Source organism: Panulirus ornatus, chromosome 73, assembly GCF_036320965.1.
Source record: "Panulirus ornatus isolate Po-2019 chromosome 73, ASM3632096v1, whole genome shotgun sequence".
NCBI classification, from domain to species: Eukaryota; Metazoa; Arthropoda; class Malacostraca; order Decapoda; family Palinuridae; genus Panulirus; species Panulirus ornatus.
In genome coordinates this window covers 2,070,001-2,080,000 of record NC_092296.1, presented here as the reverse complement: position 1 = coordinate 2,080,000, position 10,000 = coordinate 2,070,001, and the positions used below count along the sequence as shown (strand labels likewise).

The 10,000-nt window shown below is 45.5% G+C and overlaps 1 protein-coding gene across 3 annotated transcripts in view; it reads left to right on the top strand.

Moving 5' to 3' along the window:
• Nucleotides 1-10,000, top strand: part of LOC139748380 (uncharacterized) — a 130,841-nt gene that overhangs the window by 6,989 nt on the left and 113,852 nt on the right. For all 3 annotated transcript variants that reach the window (XM_071661496.1, XM_071661493.1, XM_071661494.1), the window contains exon 2: nucleotides 5,936-6,720. The gene's annotated coding sequence lies outside the window, so the exon portion shown is untranslated. The remainder of the gene's footprint in view (nucleotides 1-5,935; nucleotides 6,721-10,000) is intronic.

Below are 10,000 nucleotides of genomic sequence, written 5' to 3'. Positions count from 1 at the left end.
ACCGGCCATTTTCCGGATTTGCGGTACGCTTTGAACTCGGTATCCGTTGAGAGAGAGAGAGAGAGAGAGAGAGAGAGAGAGAGAGAGAGAGAGAGAGAGAGAGAGAGAGGAGAACTCCCTCCCCAGCGCGCGCGGGCTGGCGGGCGGGCGGGCGAGCGGAGTGTAGACTGATCGCAACTTGAGCTACCCATATAAACGGAGATGAAGTCTCTCTCTCTCTCTCTCTCTCTCTCTCTCTCTCTCTCTCTCTCTCTCTCTCTCTCTCTCTCTCTCCTCCCTAGCCTTATCTGTCCTCAGTGTTGTTTTTTTTAATCTTTAATGTTATCAATATAACTTTATCATTCGGAAGACGTGATTTCTGTAACATTAATGCTTTTATTGTGATTAAGTCTACGTTTTGGATGTGATCCATATTTTCGTTTCTATGTATCGAGACACACACACACACACACACACACACACACACACACACACACACACACACAAACGCGTAATTTGAAGTTAACGAAATTTAGATTCTGTAATTTTTTGTTGGAGTGGTTTGGTTCATGTGATTATATCGACAGTACGACCCTTGCGTACGATGGCCTGACCTTTGACCTGACCCCCTCCAGGGACTTGGTGGTGTAAGGCCAGGTCACCATAGAAGTGTTATATTGTCATGCTAAAGGGTCGTACCATCGTACTCAAGAGTCGTACCGTCGTACTGAATGATCGTACCGTCGTACTCACGGGTCGTACCTTCGTGCTCAAGGGTCGCACCGTCGTGCTCAAGGGCCGCACTGTCGTACTGAATGGTCGCACCGTCGTGCTCAAGGGTCGCACCGTCTTACTGAATGGTCGCACCATCGTTCAGAATTTGATATAAACTAGAATCGTTGCGTAGCGTCGCAAGAAACAGTCACCCTCTCCAGATTTAACGTTTCCCGACGTAATTAGTGGGAAGGCGACGTAACGTTACGACACACCGTCTTCAGTGGCTTAAAGTTACTATAGACTATTTAGTGAAGTAATTTTACGATGCAGATTTAGTGACGGCGTTACAGCACGCTAGACGTAACATTTCGATGGACATCGTTTAGGAGCGTAACTTTACGATACCAGTTATGTATTTACGTTACGATAGATAATACTCAGTGACATAGGATACGCTAAAAGAATAAATTGCATTTTTAGGAGTATTTTTACGGTACAAAATGAGTGACAACCTTTCAAATGACAGAGAATGTCACAAAATAATAATTGAAATGTATTAAAAGCACTCCGGGTCATTGTGAACTAACGTAGAATATTTACAGGAAAACAACAAAAAACGTGGCACGGGAATTCTCTGCAACCCATATTTTTTATATTTATTTCGTATCAAAATCGCCCGGTGTACAAACACCTTGTGACCTTTTAAGACCTAGTGACAGTTCACAGGCGAGACCGGTACGACAAAGAGAGATTGGCGCAGAGAGAACAAACTTACGAGAGAAGACGAGAGAGAGAGAGAGAGAGAGAGAGAGAGAGAGAGAGAGAGAGAGAGAGAGAGAGAGAGAGAGAGAGAGAGAGACGTTAGGAGACGATACACAGGAGATGAGGGAGTGAGGTGAGAAGAAAGAATTAAAGGAGTGATGGTGTAGTGTGTATCCGCATTTGGGGGCATCGTCTTTCGTCGGATTTTTCCAATCGTGGCATGAAGTAAGGGGAAAACGTTCCTAAGAAATGGTTAAACCAAGGGATTGAACGGTTTGGAAGTATGTAGGGTAAAACCCTTTTACTGTTAACAGGGTGCCTTCAGCCCGTTACTGTTAAGAGGGTGCCTTCAACCCATTACTGTTAACAGAGTGCCTTCAACTGTAAAAGTGCCGTTGCATTACTGTCAACAGTTATTGTGAGTTTACGGGGAGCGAAGGGTTCGAACCCCGGAATTCATTTCACGCTTTTGTTACGATAAACTTTGTTAACTTTGACCGTGTTACGAAGGCCGTGTACCTCGCTGGCGACTAGTGTTCCCTATTCAAATCTTTACTATTGTGTATATATATTATATATATATATATATATATATATATATATATATATATATATATATATATATATATATATGTATATATATATATGCTTGATGAAGGCAGCAAGCATATGTACATGTGTATATATGTATATGTCTGTGTATGTATACGTTGAAATGTATAGGTATGTATATGTGCGTGTGTGGGCGTTTATGTATATACATGTGTATGTGGGTGGGTTGGGCCATTCTTTCGTCTGTTTCCTTGCGCTACCTCGCTAACGCGGGAGATAGTGGTTAAGTATGATAAATATAGATAAGAATGATAATATGAAATCCTAGTTGCATAGGGCTATCGTGAATTCTTATGCCCAGTCCTTCAGCGCAAGATGGATAGCACGAGGAGGTGAATTCAGCCAAGGTATATTAAATATATTGCTGTTCAAGACCGTTTGTAAGTTCAATAACGATTTAGGGATGAAATTGAGAAGGTTCTCCATTTTCTGTGGAAGGTTTAGAAACAGCCGTGCGGCTGTTTGCATGTCCACAACGGAATAGAAAAATTACTTGATACTTTGAGATGGATCCCTGGTTTTTCATGGCACCTTATAGGTAATTTGAGTGTGGATGTCTTTGTGGTCGTGAATGCCTTCTTCGCCAGTTGTCAAGCTGAGCTGAGCTACTGAAGGTGTTAAGTGGTACGAATTCCTGTAGCGCGGGAAAAGATTTTCGAAGGAGGGTGTCATGTCAGAGATGATGTCTTAGTGGGACTTATGTGGCTGTGACAGGAACCAGTGCCTCTCAAGAACCATTTAGCCAACACCAGAGGAGGAGGTTGGGGAGGGGGTGGGGAAGTGTGTGTGTGTGTGTGTGTGAAGAAGTGTGATGATGGTGAAGTGTTAAATGCTACTTGGTTGGTCTGGCCTGGTGCACTTTATTATAAGTAAGGATCATGCACAATGATGCAATATCACTGATGCATATTGTGTAAGGAGATTTAAAGTGAGTGTTGTATGTGTGTGTGTGTGTGGTGTGTCACTAGGTGTTCATTATAAGCGAATGACGTCATGCATTGCCCTACGTAATCACAGTTGGCACCCACGATGGGTGTTCCTCTTTTTATGTGTATTCCACGATACGTGTGGTCTAAGACAATTACTGCCCCGGGAGAAATGACCAATTGACATTCTGCTTGTGGTGGGCGAGTGAGTGAGTGAGGGAGGGAGACGTTCCTGCTACAGAGCTGATGTTTGACATCCCATGTTCTACACTCGGCAGGTGCGAGGGGCTAAACTACTGTAACCTAGTGTCATTGAAGGTCATTGTGACTTAAGGATCATAATCCCATATCCTGTGATTACTGCTATGATCTAATTACAACATTGTGTATACCACAGTGGCCAGTGGCTCGTTTACATCACAGATAACGACCAGTGGGTTGTTTACGTATATACGTGTCATCAAGGGGTAACTTCCGTACTTGCGCAGTGTCATTATGAGTAATATTTAGACAGTTTATTTACGAATCATGTGGAACCAGAATATATATATCGTATGATTAAGAGTTGAAGTTAATGAATACATTCACCTCCTGCCACTGTCAGTTTTTGAACTTTTGGACGCTTGGACTAGTGGTATTATCAGAATGGGCAAACGCGAGATGGAAAGTTGAGTGCTCGATTTGGCTCAACCATTTCTATGCTCCGCTTTTGTACGTACATTAGGAGTGGGAGGTGGAGGAGGTGGAGGAGGTGAGGTGTACCCTTTTCGACTAGGCAACAGGGTGGGTAGATGGACGGGAGCTGTGGGGTTCGCTTGATGTGTCGGTCGTCTTGGCGGACCCAAGTTACGTAATGGTGATCTGTTAATACGTAAACGTACCCCAGCGGTAGCCGTCATGTCGTAAACTCTTTCCGTAGTTGCGTCTAACTCGACCTGACGTAGTCGGGGGGGTGGGGTGGCGGTAGATAGATATAATCGTGCGTAGACACCTTTGGAGTTTTTATGAGTACAGGCGACGATAGTATCATACCATTTGTCTACCCTAACTTAAGTTATAACTTGGGCATGATGTACCCCCTCAAGTGGCCAGTGTTGTTAAGCGATGCCGAACGTGAGTTTATGAGTATTTTCCACTCGCTCGTTATGCCTGACTCAAGCTTAACGAGCGGTTAAGTAGTTCTTCTCCCCGCGCCCCCCCGCCCCCATACTGAGACCACGTCATTACGGTGAAACAGCCGTTATAACGCGTATCACGTAACGTTTGACCTTTGACCATTGTGCCATACATCAAGTACAAGCCTGCACTCAGAATTACAGTGTACGTAATATGCCACCAGGAAGGACTACTACTGACCTTGATAACACTGACCAAGTAGCAGTGCTGACCTTGATAACACTGACCAACGAGCAGTGCTGACCTTGATAACACTGACCAACGAGCAGTGCTGACCTTGATAACACTGACCAACGAGCAGTGCTGACCTTGATAACACTGACCAACGAACAGTGCTGACCTTGATAACACTGACCAACGAGCAGTGCTGACCTTGATAACACTGACCAACGAGCAGTGCTGACCTTGATAACACTGACCAACGAACAGTGCTGACCTTGATAACACTGACCAACGAGCAGTGCTGACCTTGATAACACTGACCAACGAGCAGTGCTGACCTTGATAACACTGACCAACGAGCAGTGCTGACCTTGATAACACTGACCAACGAACAGTGCTGACCTTGATAACACTGACCAACGAGCAGTGCTGACCTTGATAACACTGACCAACGAGCAGTGCTGACCTTGATAACACTGACCGACTAGCAGTGCTGACCTTGATAATCGGCCGGCTACACATTTTGATACAGGTCAACACATCAGGTGTGGATCTAGACATACTTAGACATATTTCTGTGTAACATCGTTAATTTTCTTTTGGAAAATTAAAGAGAGAGAGAGAGAGAGAGAGAGAGAGAGAGAGAGAGAGAGAGAGAGAGAGAGAGAGAGTACTGTTCTCACATCTGGGGTGGTTCTAGCTTTGTGTCCTTACTTGACAGAGTTAAGTTGAAAGCGGTCCGACTTATGAACTGTCCCAGGCTAACTTCAAAGCATGACCAGCTTGCCCTACGTGTTGGTTGACTTTCCCTCTTCTATAGGTATTACTTTGGTTTTTGCACCCGAGAGCTGGCTGCTTGTGTGCCCCCCACCGCTAGCTAAACCATACAATACTCGGCAAGGTGCTGCATCACGTGATTATTCTGTAGTCGTTGGCAACTCAAGGGTGGGCCGTTTTGATAACTGTTTCTTTCCCTACACCTCGAAGCTTTGGAACTCTCTACCCTCTCATGTCTTTCCCAATAACTATGACCTGGTAGATTTTAAAACACAGGTTTTTCTCCCCTCCTCCAACGTTCGTAAATTCGTTCCCTTGTCTCTTCTTTTTTCCTTTCATTAAACTCCCTTTTTCCCTTTCATTAACGTCTCTGTATTTCAGTTAGGGCCCAGCCTTGATGTGGGCCGTCCCGGGTATAACGGTAGATAAAGGGGTTCATGATGACAGAATATCACTGGGAATTTGTTGTGGTGAGGGAAAGATTGACTTACTGAAAGTGAAAACAAGTTTTGCAGTTCCGGGGTTGAGGTTGGGACACGATTGTTTACACCTTGAGAATCGATGACTGTAATATAAGTATTTTTTTTTCTTTTTGTATTGTGTTGCATTAAGTCCGCGAATTTCGACACAACTGTGAGAATTGATATGGATGTATTTTGGTCTGGAATTCTTAACCCATGCTGTACACGATTGTGAGAATCACGATAGCTCCGTCGTAATTATCGTAGGAATTTACGATCCCTTGTGTATTAGTATCGTAGATGTATCTTGATGTATTTTAGTGATGTTTTGATGGCGTTTATTCATATGTATTTACTTTTCAGGTTTCCATCTCTGCAAATATACCGTGATACTATGTTTGAAAACGAGCGCGTAATACGTGAGTGAATGTGCATTGCTGGGGAAAAGAAAAAAAAAAGAGAGGAAAGATATTTGACCTTGATCCAATATCGGAAGATAATTTGTGTCACCCCGAGTATCTCTCTGATTAGACCAGCAGTGCCCACAGTACAGTGCTTCACCAGACCGTGGATGTGACTACGGTCAGTCGTGGTACAGGTGATTCCTCCTCCTCCTCCTCCGTCGGCGTCCAGCGCTGAGTGTGTGAGTGATCCAGCGTCGGCCTCGCCCTGCGAAGGAAGCCTAGGCTCATAGATATACCCGCCACACACACACACACACACACACGCACTCAAACGCTCGCGCGCGCCCCTCCCTCCCTCCCTCGCGTTTGGAGTACACCCGGTGATAAATAGACTCGCATGGACACCGCCACTGGAGGAATATGAGCGATGTCGCCCTCAGTCTCGTTGTGAAGGCGAGCAAAATGGGCTAGATCAGTGCGGGGGCGTTGGGTAAACAGCCTTGGAGTAACTACCCCGCCCTCCTCCTCTTCGTCTTCGTCTTCATCTCCCCTCCTCTCTTTCCCCCACCCTCTGGGGCACCCTTTCTCCTCTTGGAAAGGGGGGAAGCAAAGTCTCCCAGCGCAACGATGAACCTCTGAGGCCTACAAGGACAGCAGCTGCTGCTTGCACAGCGCCCGCACAGACGTTAGAAATTGTTGAGAGGGGAACGACTTCGTCATCCGCTGCCACAACGCTGCGATAAGGTAAGATAATTCACCTCTTTTATTCCTCTTTTGTTTTGACGATGATGAGTTTTTCTTTTTCATGTTCTAGGACTTATGTTACGGTGAGTGTGTGTGTGTGTGTGTGTGTGTGTCTGTGACGTGATGCAGAAAGTATCTTTGGAAAGCGAAGGTCATAGGTTGCCCAGCGGGATTTGTTTTTCTTCTTTGAGGGAGGTTATTATCGTACATCGCCTTGAGACAAGTGAATTGTCTCATGCGCAGTTGTGCGTCACACTCGCGTGGTTTTCACGAAAAGTCGCGCCGCATTGGTCATTCATCCGTTTGGCATGACGGGTTGATCGGCGTGAGGAGGCAACACTACATAGAGGAAGGAAGGAGAGGGAAAATGCCAGCAGAGGTGGCTTTTGGTCAGCTGCTGCTGCCGCCGCCCTACACCAGTAAGGTAAGCTCTGTTGTATTATGGTGTCGCTGCTGCTCTAGCATTATTATTATTATTATTACTATTTTTTTTTTTTCAAATCTTTTATGAAAACGTGTTGAGTGTCCATGGTAGTCTCCCTGACGTCAGAAGCGACGGGTGTGAAAGGCGAAGGTCGTAGGTTAACACAGCAGATTTTCGAGGTCATCGTACATCGGCGAAGACAAGTGGCACAGCACTTTCTTTCCCACTGTTGTCGGCAGCAAATGTGTTGGTTACTCTGTTCTTGTGTGCGTTTTTTTTTTCTTTTTTTCATCCCATGGCCCCATCCCCCCCCCTACCCCCTCCTCCCCGCCGTATGCATGTCTTTGCCTGACGCTGGTAACCGTAAAACTCCGTCGTACCGTTGCATGATGCGGGAGCCCGAGGTGGTGTGTGGTTTTGGCAGCGTTTAGGGTGGGGTTTGGCACAGCTCTTTGGGCTCCTGCTGGTGAGGCGGAGGGCTATTATTGCACCTGGGCCACAGGGTTCGCACCCCGGTACACCACCCGAACCCCACACCCCACGCGCACACACATTCTTCTTCCTCACCAGTGGTTCGCACAGGTATTTTGCATCATCTACCCCATACTACCTCCCCCCCAGGGTTCTGTTATGAACCGCTTCTGATTTTCTACTCCCGTTATAGCTTTCCCCACTGACCGCATTCCGTTTTCCCTCTCTCCTTTCCTCTTAACGCTTACCATGTTCTACCGCACACATTTCGTTTTCAAAAGTCTTATTATAATGGAACTTAGTACTGATGTGTTAACGGTCCTGCTAGGGTTTCTAATTCATTTTAGTTGATTAGAATATTTCGCGTTTCATCTTCAACAAGTGAGAGGGCAAAAAACGGGAGATTTTTCTGGTGATGGACTAATTCAATACTCGCCAGCTGGAGCGCATGGCTGAATGTTTGGCCTCAAATTAACGTCAGCATATGATTGCTGTCCTTTCCCTCGAAGTACTTCACCTACTGCTGTAACGATGGCTGACCAGTATATATATATATATATATATATATATATATATATATATATATATATATATATATATATATATATATATATACACCGTGTTGCTGGTTGAATGAGTTGTTTTGTCTCTGGGTTCACTTGGGTAGAACGAGTCCATTTTGTTTCCAAGTGAGCAATCAAAATGCGTATCATTTGCGCGATCTGTGACGTGTTTTCTAAGCTTCTTAAAGATGTAAAGGTTTAAGGTCATAAATGTTACACCCTTGGGCGCTGCGGTATGATCCATGGATATCATTTCCTGGCCTTTGACCAGATCTCCAAGGGTCATCTCAAAGGCCCTTAAGGGCATGCATCGTACCCAACGGTCGCACATTGTCGTACTCGAAGGTCTTACAGCCGAACCCAACGGGTTAGGTTGTAATGGTTACGTCAGACTCGCAACTCCATTGTTTCGAGTTCTGGTTCAGAGAAAGAGACGCTTTTGACTCTTATCTCGTAACACCTACGCCCTTCACCAAGGAATGAATAGGACTTGTTAGCGCGACGTAATTAGACAGATGTTATTGGAATTTCGACGTTTACTTGTTAAGAGCATCGGACGTTTCACTGAACAAGTGAAGCTGAAACTAAACTTTAGCTGGCAATTTAACTTGGTAACCAGCTAGTAATTGGTAATTGAACTTGATGGCGTAAGTAGCCCAGTGGGTAGGGTTGAGTAGCGTAGCAATTGGTAGCACTGGTAGCCTAGCATTTGGTAGCATGGTAGTTCTGGTAGCCTAGCAATTGGTAGCATTGGCAACCTAGCATTTGGTAGCATGGTAGTGCTGGTAGCCTAGCAATTGGTAGCATTGGCAACCTAGCATTTGGTAGCATGGTAGTGCTGGTAGCCTAGCAATTGGTAGCATGGTAGTGCTGGTAGCCTAGCATGTGGTAGCATGGTAGTGCTGGTAGCCTAGCAATTGGTAGCATGGTAGTGCTGGTAGCCTAGCATGTGGTAGCATGGTAGTGCTGGTAGCCTAGCAATTGGTAGCATGGTAGTGCTGGTAGCCCAGCATGTTCGTTGGTAATGTTAGCTTTGTTGGTAGCCTAGCCCTCGCATTGAAACTCAACTCCGGGTGCACACACCAGTCTAGCTGGTATAGGGAGGCACGTGTGTGTGTGTGTGTGTGTGTGTGTGTGTGTGTGTGTGACAAGAGTGTCGTGTCATGAATTGTGGCATATCATGCACGACAGGGGTGGGGTTGGGTGTGGGATGTACCCCCTTCCTTCGAACACGACGACACGACCCTTTGGCTTCCCATCATGACCTCACCGTTCGTGCCTCCCGCGTGTGTGTGAGACGCCTATCATCGTCGTCCTCTTCTTCGGGATGTGCCGTATAGCATTCTCCTTCGCCTAAAGTAGCGGTAGATACTCCACTGTGTCTTGATCATCCACAGGTTAAGCCATATTGGGTTGTAAGGGGGGGTTAAGTCCTTACCTGACCTAACCATGATGAGAGCTGTCCAAACTTTCACTTGTGGGGAAACCAAGCGGAAGTAACACCTCGTAACCAACTTGAAATTCAAACTGCTAAGACGTAGTTACCGAGGTAGGATTAAGATCAGACGACTGAGCCTTAGAGGGAGTATCCTCGCTTGGGCCCCCTTCTCTGTTCCTTCTTTTGGAAAAGTCAAAATAGGATAGGGGAGGATTTCCAGCCCCCCCGATCCTTCCCCTTTTAGTCGCCTTCGACGTCGCGCAGGGAATACGTAGGAAGTATTCTTTCTCCCCTATCCCCAGGGATATATATATATATATATATATATATATATATATATATATATATATATATATATATATATATATAGCTATTGTGAAGCAC